Source organism: Aethalodelphis obliquidens, unplaced genomic scaffold (genome assembly GCF_003676395.1).
Source record: "Aethalodelphis obliquidens isolate GAN/ISIS:26980383/991018 unplaced genomic scaffold, ASM367639v1 scaffold5, whole genome shotgun sequence".
Classification (NCBI taxonomy): Eukaryota; Metazoa; Chordata; class Mammalia; order Artiodactyla; family Delphinidae; genus Aethalodelphis; species Aethalodelphis obliquidens.
This window is the reverse complement of record NW_020837949.1, coordinates 35603034-35625046: the sequence shown is the minus strand read 5'-3', so window position 1 is coordinate 35625046 and position 22013 is coordinate 35603034. Positions and strand designations below refer to the sequence as shown.

The 22013-nt window shown below is 36.8% G+C and overlaps 1 long non-coding RNA gene across 1 annotated transcript in view; it reads left to right on the top strand.

Moving 5' to 3' along the window:
* LOC113618198 (uncharacterized) overlaps positions 1–22013 on the top strand; it is a 632034-nt gene that overhangs the window by 252128 nt on the left and 357893 nt on the right. The window contains exons 4-5 of the long non-coding RNA XR_003431920.1: positions 16033–16203; positions 17329–17419. This is a non-coding gene — a long non-coding RNA (uncharacterized LOC113618198). The remainder of the gene's footprint in view (positions 1–16032; positions 16204–17328; positions 17420–22013) is intronic.

The window sequence follows — 22013 nt, the reverse complement described above, 5'->3', positions numbered from 1 at the left end:
AAGTATAAGGATAAATCTTTGGAATGTGTTCAAATTTAAGGTGCTAGCAACTTAAAACAGACTGCTGTTCATATAACATGTTATATGTGAACCTCGTGGTAACCACAAGGAAAAAATCATAGCAAATATACAAAAGATAATGAGAAATGAATCTAAACATAACACTAAAGAAAGCTACCAAAATGCAAGGGAAGAGAGAAAGAGAAGGAGAAAGGAATGGAGAGGAACCACAAAAGCAGCCAGAAAACAATTAACAAAATGGCAACATACCTCTTAATAACTACTTTAAATGTAAGTGGACTAAATTTGACACTCAAAAGAAATAGAGTGGCTGAGTGGATAAAAAACAAGACCCATCTATATGCTGCTGACAAGAGACTCACTTCAGTAGTAAGAACACACACAGACTGAAGGTGAAGGGATGGAAAAAGATAGTCCACGCAGATAGAAATTAAAAGAAAGCTGGGGTTAAACTTGTATCAGGCAAAATCAACGTCCACGCAGATGGAAATTAAAAGAATGCTGGGGTTAAACTTGTGTCAGGCAAAATCAACTTTAAAACAAAGGCTGTAATAAAAGACAAATAAGGGAATTACATAGTGATAAAGGGGTCAATCCAGCAAGAAGATACAAGATTTATAAATGTATATGCACCCAACATAGGAACAGTAAGATATACAAAGCAAATATTAGTGAACCTAGAGGGAGAAATTAACAGCAACACAATACTACAGGGGACTTAAACACCCAACTTACATCAATGGATAGATCACCCAAACAGAAAATCAACAAGGAAGGAGCAGACTTAAATGACACATAAGACAAAATGAACTTAATAGATATGTACAGAACATTCCATCCCAAAGCAACAGAGTATACTCTCTTCTCAAGTATACATGGAACATTTCTAGGCTATATCACATGTTAGGTCACAAAACAAGTCTCAATAAATTCAGAAGATTGAAATCATACCGAGCATCCTTTACCACAGTGGTATGAAAATGGAGACCAATCATAAGAAACAAAACGGAAAAACCACAAAAATGTGGAGATTAAGCAACATACTACTGAATAATCAATGTGTCATTAAAGAAATCATAGGCTAGGGCTTCCCTGGTGGCACAGTGGTTAAGAATCCACCTGCCAATGCAGGGGACGCAGGTTCGAGCCCTGGCCTGTGAAGATCCCACATGCTGCAGAGCAACTAAGCCCGTGCGCCACAACGACTGAGCCTGTGCTCTAGAGCCTGTGAGCCACAACTACTTAGCCCATGTGCCACAACTACTGAAGCCTGTGCACCTAGAGCCTGTGCTCCACAACAGGAGAAGCCACCGCAATGAGAAGCCCGCACACTGCAATGAAGAGTAGCCCCTGCTCACTGCAACCAGAGAAAGCCTGGACACAGCAACTAAGACCCAAAGCAGCCAAAAATAAATAAATTAATAAATTAATTTTAAAAAATCATAGGAAAAATCAAAATATACCTAGAGACAAATGAGAAAAAACATGTGACATACCACAATCTGTGGGATGTAGCAAAAGTGGTTCTGAAAGGGAAGTTCATAGCAATACAGGCCTACCTCAAGAAAAAAGAAAATCCTGAATAATCTAACTTTACACATAAAGGAACTATGGAAAAAAGGACAAAGTCCAAAATTAGTAGAAGAAAAGAAATAATAAAGGTTAGGGTGGAAATAAATGGAGACTAAAAAAAACCCAAGACAGTAGAAAAAATCAATGAAAATAAGAGCTGGTTCTTTGAAAAAGATAAACAAAATCGACAAGCTATTAGCCAGACTAATGCAGAAAAGAGAGAGAGGGCTCAAATAAAAAAAATCAGAAATGAAAAAGGAGAACTTAAAACTGATACCACAGAAATACAAAGGATCATAAGAGACTACTATGAACAATTATATGCCAACAAATTGGACAACCAGGAAGTAAAAGATAAATTTCTAGAAACATACAGTCTTCCAAGACTGAATCATGAAGAAATAGAAAATGTGAATAGACTGATTACTAATAAGGAGATTGAAATAGTAATCAAAAAGACTGCAACAGACAAAAGCCCAGGACCAGGTGTCATCAGTGGTGAATTCTATCAAACAATCAAAGAAGATTTAATACCTGTCCTTCTCAAACTTTAGGAAACCAGCATTACCCTGATAGTAACAGCAGACGAAGACACCACAAAAAAAGAAAATTATAGGCCAATATCTTTGATGAACATAGATGAAAAAAATCCTTAACAAAATATTAGTAAAGCAAATCCAGCAATACATTAAAAGGATCATACACTATAATCGAGTGGGATTTATTCCAGGGATACAAGGATGGTTCAACATTCACAAGTCAATCAACATGATACATACATTAACAAAATAAAGCATAAAAATGATATCTCAATAGATGCAGAAAAACATTTGACAAAATTCAACATCCATTTATGATTTTAAAAAACTCTCAACAAAGTGGGTATAGAGGGAATGTACCTCAACATTATAAGGGCCATATATGACAAATTCACAGCTAACATACTCAATGGCAAAAAGCTGACGGTTTTTCTTCTAAGATCAGGAACAAGACAAGGATATCCACCCTTACCATTTTCATTCAACATAGTATTTGTAGTTCTTGCCATGATAATCAGACAAGAAAAAGAAATAAAAGACATCCAAATTGGAAAAGAAGAAGTAAAACTGTCAGTCTTTGCAGATGATGTGATACTTTATGTAGAATACCCTAAAGACTCCACAAAAAGCCTGTTAGAACTAATAAATTACTTAAGTAAAGTCTCTAGATATAAAATCAATACATAGAAATCTGGCATTTCTATATACTAATAATAAGCTATCAGAAGAGAAAACAATTTCATTTACAGTTTCATCAAAAAGAATAGCAAACCTAGCAATGAATTTAGCCAAGGAAGTAAAATACCTCTACACTGAAAACTATAAGACAGTGTTGAAAGAAACTGAAGAAGATACAAAAATGGAAAGATATTATGTGCTCATAATTGGAAGAATTAATGTTGTTAAAATGTCCATACTACCCAAAACAATCTATAGGTTCAATGCAATTCCTGTCAAAATGCCAGTGACATATTTTACAGAACTAGAACAAACAATTCTATAATTTGTATGGAACCGCAGAAGACCTTTAAATACCAAAACAATACTGGGAAAGAAAAAAGCTAGAGGTATCATGCTTCCTGATTTTAAATTATACTACAAAGTTATAGTAATCAAAACGGTATAGTATTGGCACAAAAACAGACACATTGATCAATGGAACAGAACTGACAGCCCAGAAATAAACCCAAACATATATGGGCAATTAATCTATGACAAAGGAACAAAGAACATACAATGGAAAAAGGACAGTCTCTTTAGCAAATGTTGTTGGGAAAACTGGAGGGCTACATGCAAAAGAATGAACATAGACCACAGCATCTGTGTTCATCTATCTTGCAGCATGCACAAAAATTAACTCAAAATGGATTAAAGACTTGAATGTAAGACCTGAAGCCATAAAAGTTCTGGAAGAAATCATAAGTGGTAACCTCATTCACATGAGTCTTGGTGATGTTTTGTAGATTTGACACCAAAGGCAAGGGAAACAAAAGCAAAAATAAACAAATGGGACTACATCAAACTAAAACCTCTGCACAGTGAAGGAAATCATCATCAAAATGAAAAGGCTACCTAAGGAATGGGAAAAGATATTTTCAAATAACATCTGATAAGGGGTTAATATCCAAAATATATAGATAACTCATACAACTCAACAACAAAAAAATGAACAACCTGATTAAAAAACATACAGAGGTTCTAAATAGACACTTTTCCAAAGAAAAGACATACAGGTGAACAAAAGGCACAAGAAAAGATGTTCAACATCACTAATTATCAGGGAAATGTAAATCAAAACCACAATGAGGTATCTCCTCATAGCTGTTAGAATGGCTTACCAAAAAGGCAAGGAATAACAAATGTTGGGAAGGATGTGGAGAAAAGGAAACACATACACTGTTGGTGGGACTGTAAATTGGTGCAACCACTATGGAAACCAGCGTGGAGATGCTGCAAAAAATTAAGAGTTAGAACTACTGTATTTCACTTCTGGGCATTTATTCAAAGAAAACAAAAGCACTAATTTGAAAAGATATATGCACTCCTATGTTCATTGCAGCATTATTTACAATAGCCAAGATTTGGGAACAACTTAAGTGACCATCGATGGATAAATGGATAAAGAAGATGTGGTATACATACAAAAGAATACTACTCAGCCATAAAAAGAATGAAATCTTGGTATTTGCAGCAACATGATGGCTGTGAGGGTATTATTCTAAGTGAAATAAGTCAGATGAAGAAAGAAAAATGCCTTATTTTTTTTAAACATCTTTATTGGAATATAATTGCTTTACAATGCTATGTTAGTTTCTGCTGTATAACAAAGTGAATATGGGGATATATGTGTATGCCTTATGATTTTACTCATCCTCTTTTTAGATTCCACTCATAGTGGATCTAAAAAGAACAACAACAAAATAAATCCAACCAACAAAGAAAATAAATCAGAAACATCTCATAGTTGCAGAAAAGAGATTAGTGGTTACCAGACGGGAAGGAGGTGAGAGAGGGTGCACAAAATGGGTGAAGGGGGGTCAACTGTGTGGATGTAACTAGACTGGTGATGGTGATCACACTGTAGTGTATACAGTTGTTGAACTACAATGCTGTATACCTGAAACTTACATAATAAAATAATAATAATAAATAGAATCATGGCATACGATACAATAATACAGTTCGGTTCAAATCCTTGTCAACCAGAGTCCTTTCTAGTGAATAATGTGAACATGTGTCAACATATGACATCCTCTCTGATTTTTAATAGCCTCCAAATAAGAGTTTTGAGAGTGGAATTGTGATATCTCCAAGCACAGTCTCTGGCAACACAACAACTTTGACATCTAGTGGGAAATGTGCAGAGATCTCTATCTGGCACAGGGTATTCAGAATATATGACCTCTTGTTAGATAACAAGAATGAGACACAGTTGTATGCATCTGGCCCTCCAAAATGGTCTTGAGGTCCAGAATAAAGATCTGCAAGTGATGTCTGAGATGACTCAATTGAACAGACTAGCAATTTCTTCAAATCCTTAAGGCAATATAATAGACATAGATGCATATAACACTTAAAAATGATGCATGGTTTGTACATGCACACAAACTCCTCTTTGGGGTAGTATATTAAAAATGTCTAAATTCCTTTGAAGCTTCATAGGCACTTCAATTTTTAATGAGTGGAAGAATATCTTATTGACTCCTTACAAGTCATAACATATTGACATATTTGATTCTCGTTAACTATTACTGCTGTAACTGCTTCTGGACTAAAAGCTTAGTCTTAATACAGTCTTACAGTGTGTGCTGTTTTTTCTCTATGTGCCTCTCTCCCCTATCCCCAATCCTCTTTCTACTCTTCTCTGTGCCTGAGAATGCCAAACTCTGTAGAGTAATTGCCAGGGCTCCTTGCCTTTAGGGTTCCAAGTGAAGTGGGCCAATAGGAGGCACTGATAGAAGACAAGAGAGCACGAGAAGAGAGGGACTGGGCATTACTTCCCCTGGTTTCTTTCCTCTGGGTCTCCAATCTGGCAGCGGCTGCCTGACCCATAACTCATGGTGAGCAACCCCTCTTGCATGACTACAGCTCCTATTTTTAGACTCTTAACATAATTTCTCCCCTTACCCTGCAGGTGGTGGTTTCTTACTAATATTAGCTGCTGGGTGCCCACTCCTGTATAAATACTCCCTTACTTATGTACTCTTAGCAATCCTACTTGAATGTGCCTTGTTTTTTGCTGGGCCCCTGGCTAATGTGTGAATTCTCCTTCTCTTCATTATTATATCAAACTAAAATTAGGAACTCTAAGTTTTTCTCAGATACCCACTTATAGGGACAGGGATCAAGATGCAGAGTATACAAGAGGAGAGGACTAGTTTATCACAAGTAAATATGTTTGAGAAGAGAATCATTCTGCCCCATTCACCATGCATACCCCCTTGCCTTTCCAGCCTTCCCACATTCTCATTCTTTCTCTGATACACAGGTCTTCATGTTTTCTCTTTTCTTTAGATATTCCTCTGAAATATCTGGTGGAAGAGTGGTTTGCCTCCTCACTTCTTTTGGACAATGCCCCAAAGTCATATTTTCATAGAGGCCTTCTTTGTTCATCTCAGTTAAAATCACAACTCTTGAGTCTATCCCTGCACCCTGCTTAATTTTAATCAGTGGGATTATTTCCAAGTGACAGTATTTATTTATGTGTTTATAGTCTGTCTCTTCTCACTAGAATATTTTTTCAATGGTGGTATTTTCAGCACCTAGCACAGTTTTTGGCATGTATTAGTAGCTCCATTTTTTTTTTTTTTTTTCATGAGTGGATAATGAGAAGAAAGCACATAATAAGATCAAGTGAACATCTACATTCTTTTTATTATGGGGACATCATAAGTCCTAACTCATCTACAAGGTACTTTGAATTCCTTAAAAAGAGGAGATAAAAAAACTCAATTGCAATTAAAATTTCACCAACATACATCATGAAAGCTACTTTAATTTGTAGATGAAGTAAACTGTAGGTTTTTTCAAGCAATTTAAAAAATATTATATTTCTGCACATTCTTCTAGGTAAATATGAAGAACAACAACCAAAAAAACTCACTAGCTCTACTTCAGGGCTAAATTGTACTGAGTGTAATGATATGAAGTATAGAGGGAAGGACATAAGCTAGAATCGTGATTTCGACTAACTGGTAGAATTTCCTCTTTTCTTAATAATGTAGATAATTGGTGGATTTGGGGAATTTGGAGAAGCTCATGAGCAGAAACCCAATGAAAATCATAGGATAGTAAAATTGTAGCACACTATGGCTCCATCAGACAGATGTGAGTCTACTTGAGTTTTAAACATTTCAGTGCAAGAGAGTCACAGTTTTCAGTATTTTTCATTTAAGAGCTGAAGATTCTTAGTCCTCAAATGTTTTCCCTAACATTTGCCTACATTCCCTATGACATACACTCTGCTCATTTCATCCTTTGTTTAGGAAGTGTATGTAAATGTTGGTCACTATCCTTGGTAAAGTAATTCTATCTAGTGAGATCTTTTATTTACCTTATTTACCTCTCCATTTATCATTCAACCAAAATAGAACCTGCTTACTTAGTGGGTGTTCAAATAATCATTTGCTGAAAGTCAAGTTCAGAGTTGTTTCTCCTACAATTCCTTTACTTCTGCTTTTTGTTTTAATGTCTCACTTTTTAACACATATATTTTCATTTCAATCTCTGAGGCACTCAAAATGCCCTGTCTTTTTTTCAAATTTGGTTGAAATCTGACAAGATTTGGGCACACTTACTATTCTCAAAAGCTTTAAACAGTGGTTCTCAAATCTAGTTGCACTTTTAGAATCACTTGGGAAACTTTTAGAAAAACAATACTGATGTCCAGACCCCAAATCCAGAGAGACCTTTTTAATTTGTCTTTAATAGTACCTGGATATCAGCATTTTTAAAAACTTTCCCATGCAATTCTTTTGTGCATGAAGGGACTGGTACCGCTGCCTTAGAGGATTCAGGTTCGTGGATTTATTTTTACATTAACTTGCAGCAAATTTATTTAATCTGAAAGGACCCCTGATAACAAGATGACCTAGTGGGCAGACAGTATTATGGATGCCTGGATGCTTGTTCACGTGCCTTGAATCTCTGTATGTCATGTGGATGCAGCCTTATGTTATCATCCAACAAGGAGGATTAGCTGGGAAAAATATGAACATATTTATCTCTATCAGAGTGGGAGGAATTACACAATTCCTGAAGTTTATCTTTGACATCTGGAGAATAGGTCACACAGTTTTAAGCCAGCTTTCCAGCAGAGGTGGAAACATCAGACAGACTGCTTATCTGACATACCCATAATGCTTTAACATACTGTGCTTTTCCCCACTTTTTTGTTCATTTGCACCGCCAAGCATGATGAGTGACAAAGACACACTGTTAGCATTTAAATATTACAATGCATCCCTGTCTTTAACATGTGTTTTCTTTCCATCCATCTCTCTTTCTTTTTCTCCATTCTACCTCATTTTATATCTTTCCCTCCTCCACTTTAAGGAGCTTTTATGATAATAAGGATTATTTTTAAATAATAAGTTTTAATAAGCAAGTGACACTGTGATGAATTCCTCCATATGATGTATGTAGTGGCACATTGCCTTACTCAAATGATTAATTAAAATTTATCATAAAAGAATGTTGATTTACTGAGACCTCTTTAATACCTCTGAATCCTCTGTTATGAGGGAAAATCACAATGATGTGCAGCAGCAAAGACATTAGTCTTTGAGTGAGGAATCCTTTGAGTTATGGACCAGCTACAAGCTTCTCTGAAATTTGGTGCTTTTAAAGCAAGCAACCGAATGTCCTTTGGGGACCCCCTGACAGATTTCATAGGATTTGTTTCCTTTTTCTTTTGGGAAATATAGCACATACATCTAAGGGAATTGGGTAGACATAAAAATGTATCATTCTAATTATGTCTATATGGATGGAAGATTTATTCTAGTTCTTTGAAAATTTGAGTATATTTCTGGTGTTATATAACAATTACATGACACTGTATGAAATGGTACTGCCTTATAATGGATCCCAGGAGACAAAAGAAATATTGCTGAGGACAGGATTTCAGGCCCAGCAGATCTCATCTTTACCTGTCATCAACCCCATTGTTCTAACCAGTTGACTAGAATCCAGCCATTAACATTATCCAGGAATAAAAACCACAAAGTGATTACTGTAAAAAAAAAAAAAATAGGAAAAGAAGGAATGGAAAAGTAAATATAAAGAGATGTAAACTATTGAGAGCAAGGATTAAATCTGGCTGAATTTCCTTAATTCTTATGTCAGGTATTTTAAATATAAGTCAATAGAAGGGGGCATGATCCTAGTATTATTAATTTATACAGAGGAGAGAAGGCTAGAACTTCATAACCTTTAGGTTGTGCTTCCTAGGTGAGACAAAAAAGTTACAGTAGGGCTTCCCTGGTGGCACAGTGGTTGAGAGTCCGCCTGCCGATGTAAGGGACACGGGTTCGTGCCCCGGTCCGGGAAGATCCCACATGCCGCGGAGCGGTTGGGCCCGTGAGCCATGGCCGCTGAGCCTGCGCGCCAGAGCCTGTGCTCCGCAACGGGAGAGGCCGCAACAGTAAGAGGCCTGCGTACCGCAAAAAAAAAAAAAAAAAAAAGTTACAGTAAATTCAGGGTGCAAAATCAGTTTTACTGATTATTAGGCAAGTCAGTCCAAAGGGATGATCTGGTGTTCTATTTATTAAAGATATACCCTGAAGATATGACACAGAGACGGAGAATAATCAAGGGCTCCTCTGTTTTGGATACATAACATCATAATCATCATCAAGCATTAATTGATGTTTGGGTGCAGTGGTAATCACTGGTGTTCTGAACGGTAATGAAGAGGTATTAGACATATTGGAATAACAATGTGAACAGAAGGTTGAAATCTTATTTTCCAAAAGAAGAAACAAATATTCAAAAAAGTATAAAGGATGGTGCTGTAAGGTTGCAAGAATTCTACGTAGTATCCCTGTATTTATAGATGAAGCCAGGACATACTTGGATCAGAATTAAACATAATGACTAAGCCTCTAAACAGAACTACCTCTGCCTCCCATGCCCAAAGCACCTCTTGGTTCACATTTACAAGAAGGAAGACATAATACACTTTTTTTTTTTTTTTTTTTTTGGCGGTACGTGGGCCTCTCACTGTTGTGGCCTCTCGGGAGCACAGGCTCCGGACGTGCACGCTCAGCGGCCATGGCTCACGGGCCCAGCCGCTCCGCGGCATGTGGGATCTTCCCAGACCGGGGCATGAACCCGTGTCCCCTGCATAGGCAGGCGGACTCTCAACCACTGCACCACCAGGGAAGCCCTAATACACATTTTTAAGTACATGAGGTCATGGGAAAGTATTTTAATTTTTCACATACTTGTGATTTGGAAAAAGAGGGACTCATACTTTTGCTGGAGTACAAGAGGAATTGAAGGAGGAGCAAAGGAGCATCTGGATCTCTTTTTCACTTGAAAAACCTGTAAAGTAAATGTCTTTGAAAGTATAAGTAAATATCCCTAGAAACAGAAACATAATCCTAAGGATAATAACTAATATTTATTGAATGCTTTTTATGTGCAAGGTGCTGTTGTTCTAGGCACTTGGCATAAATTAACTGATTTAATCCCCACTGCAGTCCTATGTGGTAGATATGTACTATTATTATCACAGATAATATCACTATTATTGTGATATATAATATCACTATTATTGTGCAGAAGAACTAAACCAGAGAGGTTAAGTAGCTAGATCAGGGTCACAGAGCTGATAAATGGCAGAGCTGTCATTGGCACCTGAGAATTTTGGGTTCAGATTCTGTGTACAAAAACCATTATACTAGAGTGCCTGGATATATTAGGGTGATTTTTTAAAATCATCCTTGCCTCTGGCTAAGATTTTATCACAACCTTATAAGTTAGTTACTTTTTATTACGTGAATTTCATATAATTAAATGTTCAATGACTACAGTGAAAAGCTGAGCCTGTGTCAAAAAAACAATGAGATGATCATCAGCCATCAGAGGGCACATTTGTATATGGTTCTGGAAGCCTTTGGAGGGAGGGGGCAGGGTGGAGAAGAGGAGGACTAAGGGCACACAGCCTACCTGAATTTTCTTGGACTGTAATACCAGGTTGAGCCATAGAGAGTGTCAAGCAGACTACAGCTTCACAGATCAATGATAAAATTTCCTAGAGCAAAGAAGTTTGATGTGTACCTATGGGGAAAGACTTTATTGTTCAAGCTATCTGAGGCAGCAGGGCCCTCAGGCTATATAGGTTGGTTCAAGGACCAACACAGGACTGAATAAATGGGGCCATAAATGGCTGCTTCTGATATGTTTTCTCACTATATTACAATGACATTTATTCTAGGCTGTGCTCTGATCCAAGAGATCAGGGTAGTAGCTCTCATTCTCAGGACCATTATGAAACAAACCATTGTATCTATCATATATACAGAGATGCTAAAGGGTGAATTCCTGGTGTACATCTCTTCAATATAACTAGTCAGTGCTCTCAAATAGTTGGTGGGGAAGCTGCTGTAATTTGTCCAGAATAACAGCATCTAAAACCCTTTAGACAGGAGATAATACAGTTCCCCTTATCTCATAAGTTTCAGAAGTCAAAAGTTCTCTCTAGTGTTCAACCAATAACCCTTTGTATAACAAATGTTTTGTAATGCTCCTTTTTAATCTCAAGATTAAATTGTAGATACTATATCCTATGTGTAATATTAAAAAACCAATATAATGATCTGTTTTTATTATAAAAGAAAAACAAATGAAATAAATTTAAGTGAAATAATATGCATTGTAATATGAAAATAGTCATGACTACACAAGAAAATAAAATGAAGTTGTGGGATGCTTGCATCTATACATGGAATTCCAGACATGTGACTGTTCCAAATACAGGTTGATGCAGGTGTGTTGAATTGGTTATATTGGTGACTCAAAAGTCACAAGTGACATTGCTGTCAGGGATATGATTTTGTGAAATTATAAACAATTCTTTGTTAAAGTCCAGATAAAGCAAAATAAAATATTTCCACAATTTGCTTAGTACTGGCGTTCCTGGAAAAATCTCTATAGGGAAAACTATGTAAAATACACTGTGCTTACTGTAAAATTTACTTAGATTCTAGGCTCAGATTATAAACAGATTTTTGTCTATGTAAATGACCAGCAGGACATTTGAAAGTCATGTGGGACGTAGAACAATTCTTGGTTGGTGTACTATAGAACACACAGCATTTTTGTCTCTCTCTCATGAAAAACAAGTGGTGCCCAGTCTTGTTATGACAAGCCAAAATAGCCCATGCTTAAAAAAATTTCCCCTGTAGGATAATGCCACCACCCTGAGAAACATTGGTCTGGCTCACACTTGCTTCAATAGAATTTTAAGTCTTTTTTTTTTTTTAGTGGAAATAACGTAGTTATTCATCTACTCTCATGTACCAATGACTGCAGACTGTAGGTACTGCACACAAAGGTTATCATTAAGGTCTTCTTTAACCTTATGAAATGCCAAGGAAGAAAAACAAAAATCTCTCTGTAAAACTGAAGTTGCTTTAAGAATGATTCAGTCATGGCAGGAGTGAAATTCATTTCTTAAAAAGAAAGTGTTCTTCAGTAAAAGTAAATTCCAGAAGGGGAAAAAAAAAGCCACAGATACCATCATGGTCATTTTGAAGGGCAAAGAAATCTAAACTATGGATTTTATCCAAAACAGAAGCACAAATGCAAAGCAGTTTTTCAGAGGGTCAGCGGCTCTTACACAAGATTATACAGTCAAGTCCAGATAGCATGAATCCAGCCACAAAAATCAATGTTACATATGTCCTGTCATAATGACCCACACATAAATCTCTTAAGTGCCAGACATATTGATAAATCCACCAAGCGCTAATGTTATCTAACTCTTTCACAGATAAGATGCCACATTTTTTGTGGAATCATATATTATTTTAGACAGGAATAAATTCCTAAAGGAAAAGAGGATAAGAAAATGAAGATAAAGTATATGCTATTAAATATGTTGATATTTCTTTTTTCTGCATTGTTTGAAAAAGCACAAACTTAGCAACCTTGCATTTTGTCAAAGTAGTTCTAAAACTTACGGTAATCCATGAAAACAAAATAGAGAATATGTATGGGAGCTCAGGAAACCCATATGTTCCAATGACTGCCTTGATAGACTATCAGGACAATGCCCAAATGGATAAGGACTTGGTCAGACACAAACAGGACAGATTTTCATGCTTTTATCTTGGCAAACATTGCTATCATTAAGAACTCTGTGAGGGCTTCCCTGGTGGCGCAGTGGTTGAGAGTCCGCCTGCCGATTCAGGGGACACGGGTCCAGCCACTCCGCGGCGTGTGGGATCTTCCCAGACCGGGGAACAAACCCGTGTCCCCTTCTGGGAAGATCCCACACGCCGCGGAGTGGCTGGACCCGTGAGCCATGGCCGCTGAGCCTGCGCGTCTGGAGCCTGTGTTCCGCGACGGGAGAGGCCACAACAGTGAGAGGCCCTCGTACCGCAAAAAAAAAAAAGAACTCTGTGAGTAAGATTTCTGAAAGGTTTAAGATGCAGATAGATGCTCCCCCAATATGTCATATATTGACATAGAGTAACCATATATATTTAGTTTACTAAATGTAGTATGTCTTCAAATACATAAAACTTGTATTATTTTTGTATTCAACACAGTAACAAGAATTCAAAAAAGTGAACCTCTTGCACAACAATTAGAATATACCTACCACTACTGAACTGTTAATAAAATGTAATTAAGATTTTAGAAAGTGAACCTCGGCAGTCAAAACTCTGCACTTCTTAATAATTATTAGCCTTGTGTGGTACTCTATAATCATTGCAAAGGATACTGTCCCTGTGAGTACTGGGGAGTGATTTCTTTTGTTCACAGATATATCTGCAGAGTCTAGAACTTGCCTCTCACAACAGGAGTTCACAATACTTGTTGAATTTATTATTAAATATTAGTTGCTCGCAAGAGCCCCAGTGTCTTTAAGTGTATAATGCAATCAGTAATAAAATATACTTATTGTTGGGATCAAGTCAGATAATGTATGTGGAAGTAGCTTACCAACTCTATCTGAATTATTATTACTGTTACATGATGTTATTTTGATAACATTATTTACCTTTTAAAATAAACCCCCAGGTGTTAATCCATAAATGAGTAAAAGCCAAGAGTACTTGACTTCTCAGTAATACAACACATATCCTGAAACACTCTCTTCTTTTAATTTGCTTGATGTCTGGTGTCCCAGATTTCACTGGCCACTTCTCAGTCTCTTAACTTACTTTTACTTTTTGCCCTGGAACTTGGGCTTGGATCCCCTTCTCTTCTCTCTTTACCCTTTCTCTTCTGGTGATACTGCTTATTACTATTACTTTATTCATCATTTACAGACTGAGGACCCCTCAATTATGCCCATTTCAAATGTATCCTCATATACCTATTTAACTGCCCACCTGACATTTCAAAAAGAATATCTCACAGGCATCTCAAAATCTCTGTGACTACAGCTGAATTCCTCTCTATCTCACCCCACCTTGCTTTAAATTTCATTCTACTTTCAAACTTCCTCAACTCAGTAGATGTCAGTAGTATCCACTTAGTTGCTTAAGCCAGAAACCTGGGCGTCATCCTTAATTTACTTTTCTTAATCCTCTGCATTGCCCCAGCCAATCTAGCAACAGATTCTTTGAGTCTAGATTCGAAATCTACCTCAGGTCTTTATTTCTCTATCTTTCTCTCTAGTACAATATGCTCTTTCTTCTTCCTTGGAGGGCAGCAATAGTGTCCAACTGGACTTCCTTCTTTCACAGTCTATTTATTTGCCAAGAGGAACAATTTAAACTTTAAATCATTTTTGTCCCCCTTTATGCTCTCCCATTGTACATAGGATCTAATTCAAATTCCTTGATACTTCTTATATGGTTCTGATGATCTGACTGCAGTCTATCTTTTATAAATTTATTTCATGTCTCTCTTCTCTTCCATCCTCTGTTCTAGCTACTGTGGCATGCACTCTGATCTTTGAACAAACTGACCTTTTTGTTTGTTTGTTTTAGGACCTTTATACATGCTTTTGCGTCTCCCTAACACCTCTTTAAATGGCTGGATCTTTCTCACACTTTAGCCCTCAGCACACGTGTCTCTCCTAAGAAAAGCACCTCTTAACTCTTTGTCTAAATTAGTCCCTCTCCTTGTTGTTCTTCATCACCGTACACTATGTTTTCTCCATAAGATCAACTGTGATTTGGAATGATGTATTTGTTTGTTTACTTACACAGTACTGTCCCTCCCTAACAGTAGCCTCGTTCCTTGAGGGCAGAAACGTGTCTAATTTTGCTATTACTTTCCTGGTACATCATGTCTGTCTTCTCCACAAACCTGAAAACTCTAGGACAGAAACTGTGTCTGATTTTGACCACTTGGCACCTAGCACAGGGCCTGTGTTTCCTTGTTGGATTTTTTTTTTTTTTAACTGAAAAGTAACTTTAGATTATATAGAAGGAAATTCTTATCAGATCAACAACCTTAGATTAAAAGTAGCAGATTCAAACCTGATCATCTGACATGTATAATTGCACTGTATTTTTCTATTTACCTAAGAATGGGTCATTTCATTTGGTGTTCATTATCTTAAATCTTCATAAAATGATATTTTTAAAAATTATGCTTAAAATCCTTAAATATAAGAAACTTTCCATAAATAATTCTGACAACTGCCTGATTTCATAAAACCATAGTGTGGAAAACCTTTGCTGAACAATGAATGTCATTCAAAACTAAAAAGTTGTATGACTTTGATAGTTACGCTTACTTGTAATGCCCATAAAGAAAATATGAACTATTATGCTTAATCTCTATGAGTCTTATTCTGAATTATAGAGCAGTTTTGGAGAGCAGTCTCCCTTCATGAAAAGAAAAAGAAGGTGGATATTTTATTTACCCCTCAAGTTTTATTTATTATGGAGATGGTAGCACCGTAGATTCAAATACTGTGTACTGACTGTATTTCAGAACTTGATAACTTTAAAAATGGAGTTTGTCAAGCTTATGTTCAAGTGTTCAGTGGAGGATTAAATGCCACATTGTTGACCTAAGGTCTCATGAAAAATGCTACCCCTTAAATTCCAAAGGACTTAGAGTTGTAATTTGCAATTCAGCTTCAGCTATGTGTTTTGCTTTATTTTAAAGAGATAAAGCCTCAAAGCTTCCTTTGCCATAAATGTCCACTGACTTCATTACAATGTCATTGTTTTAAATCCATGCTTTGTGAATTACTGTATTATAGGTAAGATCATGTTACAACATGACAACAACAAAAGTCCGTAGCATTTCTGCTCACTGAACTCTGCTAAATGATGAACTGTGAAGGGATCCTTGAAGAATTGGTGACAATTTGCATAGGTGACAGAAGAGGAAAGAAAGAACCTTGGAGGTGGCAATGAGGATATGTTTACAGGTCAGTGCAAATACTGATCCACGTTGCTCAGAGGGAATATGTGGGAAAGAAAAAGAAATAAGACTGGCTGGGTAGGGAGACCAGTGAGGACCTTGAAAAGCAGGCAGAATTATTCAAACTTGATCCAATGGGAGATAGGGAGCCACTGAAAGTTATTAAGCAAATAAGAAAGTGCTCCAAAATCATCTAGAATCCTATTTGTGTTATACATGGTACCAGATTTTGCTTTGAAAGAGGTCAGAGTTACAGACAAACAGAATTGCGAGGCAATGCTTACAAAAGATGTATCTTTATCTGTATCTATAGAGTGAGAAGGAGAGAGAGACCTTATTAACACGTAGTAGATCCTCAATGCATGTTAGCTTCTAGCCCTCTTCTCTAAGGCTTAGCATCTTTGGACTAGTTAATTCTGCTCCAGCAACATGGTCATTTTATCTAAAGTATGACAGCTATAACACAATACTTGCCATTTGTGTATCTCACAAAAGCTTTTAGTAAGAGAGCATCCAAACATGCATATGATTATCAAATTTCTGGAGACATATTGCCAAGAGAGATGTATTTTGTACAGGTCTTAACTTTCTGCCAACAGATGACTGGTAATTCTGTACTCATCACACTTTAAGAAAAATGTTGAATAATTGATGCAATTCAAGCATAATTTGGAGTTAGTTAGATATCCAGTTAAGGTTCAGGTATACTTGGGAATCATTAAGGCAAATGAAATTTTCAGTTGTAAATAGCAATCTACCTAGACTCTGTTCCAAGTCTAGTGTTTAGGATTCTCACCCTGGAACGATCCTGAAAGTATAATCCGATGTGCAAAAATCAGAGGTTTTACGAATCATATCCATCCAGATAGGCTTTAAAACTCAAATCTATTTCCAGCCTGCCTAGAGATGACAGTGCAGTCTTGAATACAGTACTGTTTCCTGGGAAGATAGTGACCCAGTTGAGACCTAGAGGTCCTGTGTGGACAGGTAAAGGCTCTTTAAGAGTGACAGAATTGCCACCAGGGTGATGGTGACTAAGCAAACACAAGCCATCTCACCCTAGGATTGATCCAGCTGCTCTCTTGAATGTCTCTCTCAACTATTTCAGGTTGTTGTTTTCTTTCTGTTACAGTACATCTGAGGAATAAGATGGCCTCCTGTGCTCAGGAGCATCTGTTCATTGCAGTCATTCACACTCGGTCTGGGGAGCAGGGGTTGTCAAGGTAGGTCTCCCTAGAGAAAGTGGAATCAGAGAAATGTTTGTGAGTCCACCTGGCAGCTCTCTCTCCTTTTATGAGTATCAGCCACAAAGCCTGGCTCTAATATTGCCAATATGTGTGAGGCCCGACTTCTCTCTCCAAAATCTGAGGGTGTTTGACTTCTGGTTGTCGGCTTTCACGTGGGTTTCCCCCTGCTGACATCTATGGGATGACTTCAGCCTCTGGCCTGTTCTGACAGTGAACTTAACCCTCTTGTTCTAGAAATGCTGCTTTCTCAACTTGCCAACATTATTACTGACATAGCCAACCACTGCTATGTGTAAAATGGCTTAGTAGCGACAGCACTAAATAAAACTGCACCATAAACCGTGCTGTGGCTTTGGCTAATACCCAGTGGCGTGTGTATATTCTCAAATTACCAATCTAATCCAGAAATACTAATTGGCCAACTACTTTATGCCATCAGTGCTGGTTACTCCATGGTGTACCAGTATGCCTTCTGGCCCTTCAAAGGTCATTGACAATATTTAAGAACTGAAAAAAAAATCATTGATTCCAAAATATTAAAAAGAAAATAGCCCAGAAAAATTAAAAATAATAAATGGGGTTTTTTTTACATCTTTATTGGAGTATAATTGCTTTACAATGGTGTGTTAGTTTCTGCTTTATAACAAAGTGAGTCAGTTATACATATACATATGTTCCCATATCTCTTCCCTCTTGCATCTCCCTCCCTCCCAACCTCCCTATCCCACCCCTCTAGGTGGTCACAAAGCACCGAGCTGATCTCCCTGTGCTATGCACCTGCTTCCCACTAGCTATCTATTTTACGTTTGGTATTGTATATATGTCCATGCCACTCTCTCACTTTGTCACAGCTTACCCTTCCCCCTCCCCATTTCCTCAAGTCCATTCTCTGGTAGGTCTGTGTCTTTATTCTCATCTTACCCCTAGGTTCTTCATGACCTTTTTTTTTTTTCCCTTAGATTCTATATATATGTGCATTAGCATACGGCATTAGTTTTTCTATTTCTGACTTACTTTACTCTGCATGACAGACTCTAAGTCCATCCATCTCACTACAAATAACTCAATTTCATTTCTTTTTAATGGCTGAGTAATATTCCATTGTATATATGTGCCACATCTTCTTTATCCATTCATCTGATGATGGACACTTAGGTTGTTTCCATCTCCGGGCTATTGTAAATAGAGCTGCAATGAACATTTTGGTACATGACTCTTTTTGAATTATGGTTTTCTCAGGGTATATGCCCAGTAGTGAGATTGCTGGGTCATATGGTAGTTCTATTTGTAGTTTTTTAAGGAACCTCCATACTGTTCTTCATACTGGCTGTACCAATTCACATTCCCACCAGCAGTGCAAGAGTGTTCCCTTTTCTCCACACCCTCTCCAGCATTTATTGTTTCTAGATAAATGTTTAAATGTCTACCAAAATTAACATTGTTCCAACCTCATTAATTGTTAAGGTTCATTTCCATTAAAATTTCATAACCATTGAAAACTATTTGTTATTAAATTATTTCACTTTGCAAGAATTCCTGGGTGTGCATTATGACACTGTGGAGAATTTAGCACCAATCATAAAGTATTTGGCTTATAGCCAAATTCCAAAAATAGAATTATAAATATCTTTAAAATTTTATAGTAAAAATAATCATTTTAATGAGCCATAATGTGGCTCTTAAAATTTAACATGTTTCAAATGATGTGAGGCGGTGCTTCTAAAAAGTGTCTAAGTCCTACTGTGGCCCTAAGGCAGCTCTGCTTGTCGTGCATGATGTTAAGAAACACAAGGGTGAGCAAAACTGTACCTGCCTTCAGGGAACTCACAGTTAAATGAGTAGTCACAGGCACTGAAACAAACACATAAAATACAAGGTGATGTGTTAAGATACATAATCTGGCCAGGCAAAAATGAGTGTTATTAAAACATTATTCTGTAAAAGGTACTGCTTACTCATTCTGCTCATGCTGGACTCCAGAATTTCTGGGGTCTCTTTTGAGGCTGTCTCTGTATGTGGTTATGTAACATGGAATTTTATGGAGATCAAGAGAAGATTCCTTGAGAATTGTGGATCCCATACTTCAGAAGGAAACAATGCATACCTTAACATGAACATAAATTCAAATACCTGTAAAATATGTATTGTGTACTCAGATACAAATTTCCCATTTTCCTCCCTGAGGGACTAATTTTGACTAAGAGCTTAGGGGAGAGCCTTCCCTCCCCACCCTCATGCATACTGAGGTTCTCTTTCCCAAGTTTTATTCATATTTTTCTATGTTCCACATTCTTGCCCCACAGTGTTCTGTCCTGAAAATGTCACTTCTTTGTGTCAGGGTCTTCATTTCTATCTAAATATATTTTGAAGTATCTGTTATATTTCTCTAGGTTTGCTTCAATAATAATAAAGTAACAAACCATGTCTTATTGAATACTTACCATATGTGGCCCTGTGCTAAACATACACATTTCAAATAGTTCTGATATCTTCTCAAGGTGAATATTATTATATCCTTTTTACAGATGAAGAAAAATAGTCTCAGATTTTATGTAACTGCTCATGGACATGTAGAAATATCTCAACCAAGATTCAGCTCCCTGATGTTAACTCCCACCATCTTTTCACTACAGGATACTTCTTTCCAAATCTTTATCACTTGTTTCTTATGGGATTGGCTTTTCAATATATTATATAGGGTGCCAGCTCCATATGGAAACTTCCAGTAACTATGATGTATGATAAGTCACCTTCCACTCAGTGGCTCTGCCTGCTGCATTTTGGCCATGATGAGAGTTCTTTCTGTGCATGAATTTCTTTTACGCTTTTAATACAGGGAGAGTTAAATAGATTTCCTCTGGACAGGAATCATTGTTTACTTGCTGGAGTCTCAGCTGGAGACAAATATTCTCCCACTGTAAAGTGTCAGGGCACTTCCTGCTTAATGCCATTAAATTATTTCTCATAACTGCAATCATAAGTCCTGTTGTTCAGTAGTATCCTTTCTGATACTAAATATACTACTGAATAATAGAGATAAGCCCAGAATGCTATGGGCACAAAAGGAAGAGACACGGATCCATGTGGTTCCTTTGTTGCAGGGTTCTTACTACTATTTACACATTATTCTAATTATTTGCTAATGTAATTGCTCAAAGTTTGTTTTAGTTGACAAGTCTTTATCAATTGATTTCTACAGCAGTCTGTTCCCTTTAATGCACTTTGCAAAATGCCTGCTTCTATTTACTTAGTATTGAGGGGGGAATGGCTCCTTTCTAATCTGCATGCTCTGTCCTATGTCTGTTTTTCCTCTTTCTGTATAATCAGCAGTCTGTTTTCTATTTACTGCAGCAGTTGAAAGGATTATAATTTGTTCCCTTTAGTGGGAAGAGAAGCTTGCTGATTGGGATCATAGTTGAATTTAAATCTTTTACAGGGCAGAAATGTGTTCAACATGTTTAGTGATTAAACGTTCCTTAGAGGGTGGTCTGGTTTATCCATTTTGTATTCAAAATCATGTGCATTATACAAAATTAGTTGATTATTAGGAAAACAATTAGTGTCCTACTTCCTACAATAGGTCAGAAAGAAAAAAAACATTCGGTAATTTCAATAAAATCAGAAAAAATCTAGAAAAAATTTACACTCATTTATTTTTAACTATCTTTTTGAACTCACATATAAAATTTCAGTAACATATTTTGTTTCTGTAACAATATTCATCTCAAATCAATGGCGGACTTCATTTTTAATAATATCCAATTAAAATCAGGTGGAAAACAAAAATGCCTATTATTATCATTGTTATCTAATTGTTCTGAAAGCACTAATCAAAGCCATAAGGTATGAAACTGAAATAAGAGGTATAATTATTAGAAAGGAAATGCAAAATTATCCTCATTTGCAGATGGTATAATTATATACTAAGAAAAAAGAAGAATGAACTGAAAAACTATAAGAATTAATAGGAAACTAAAATAAATGTACTGATGCAAGAAGAATACACAGCCCCCTCTTCCCATAAATGATCCACCAAGACAGGCTTTTTACTACTACTACTACTACTACTATTATTATTATTATTATCATTATTATTATTATTATTATTAAAGGTGAACTCTCAGGGATTCCCTCGCAGTGATGCCCTTGCTTTTGATGAATATGATGAAGATGGAGCATGTCCTGAGCATCAAGGCACAGGCACAAGCTCAAATTCTGAGGCCGTTCATCAAAGTTGTCACCATCATCCTAAAACTTGGCAATCTGACAGATTGAAAGCATGTTTTAAAGTAAAGATCTTGACACCACATTGGTACAGAAGAGGGTTTGATGCATCTGTGATGTTACATCCTTCCAGTTAGGATCCCAGTGAGCAAAGTAAACACATATTTAGGGTCCAATCTGTGTCTGCTCCCACTGACACTTCTGATAGCAATAGAAGCAACATGACCAAAGCCAAAACCAGAAGACATGGATCCAAAACTTCGGTGTGTTTGAATGGTTAGCAGAAAATAATAAATTACATGTTGCAGAAATAAAAGAAATCCACAACTGCATTAAAGACAGAAAC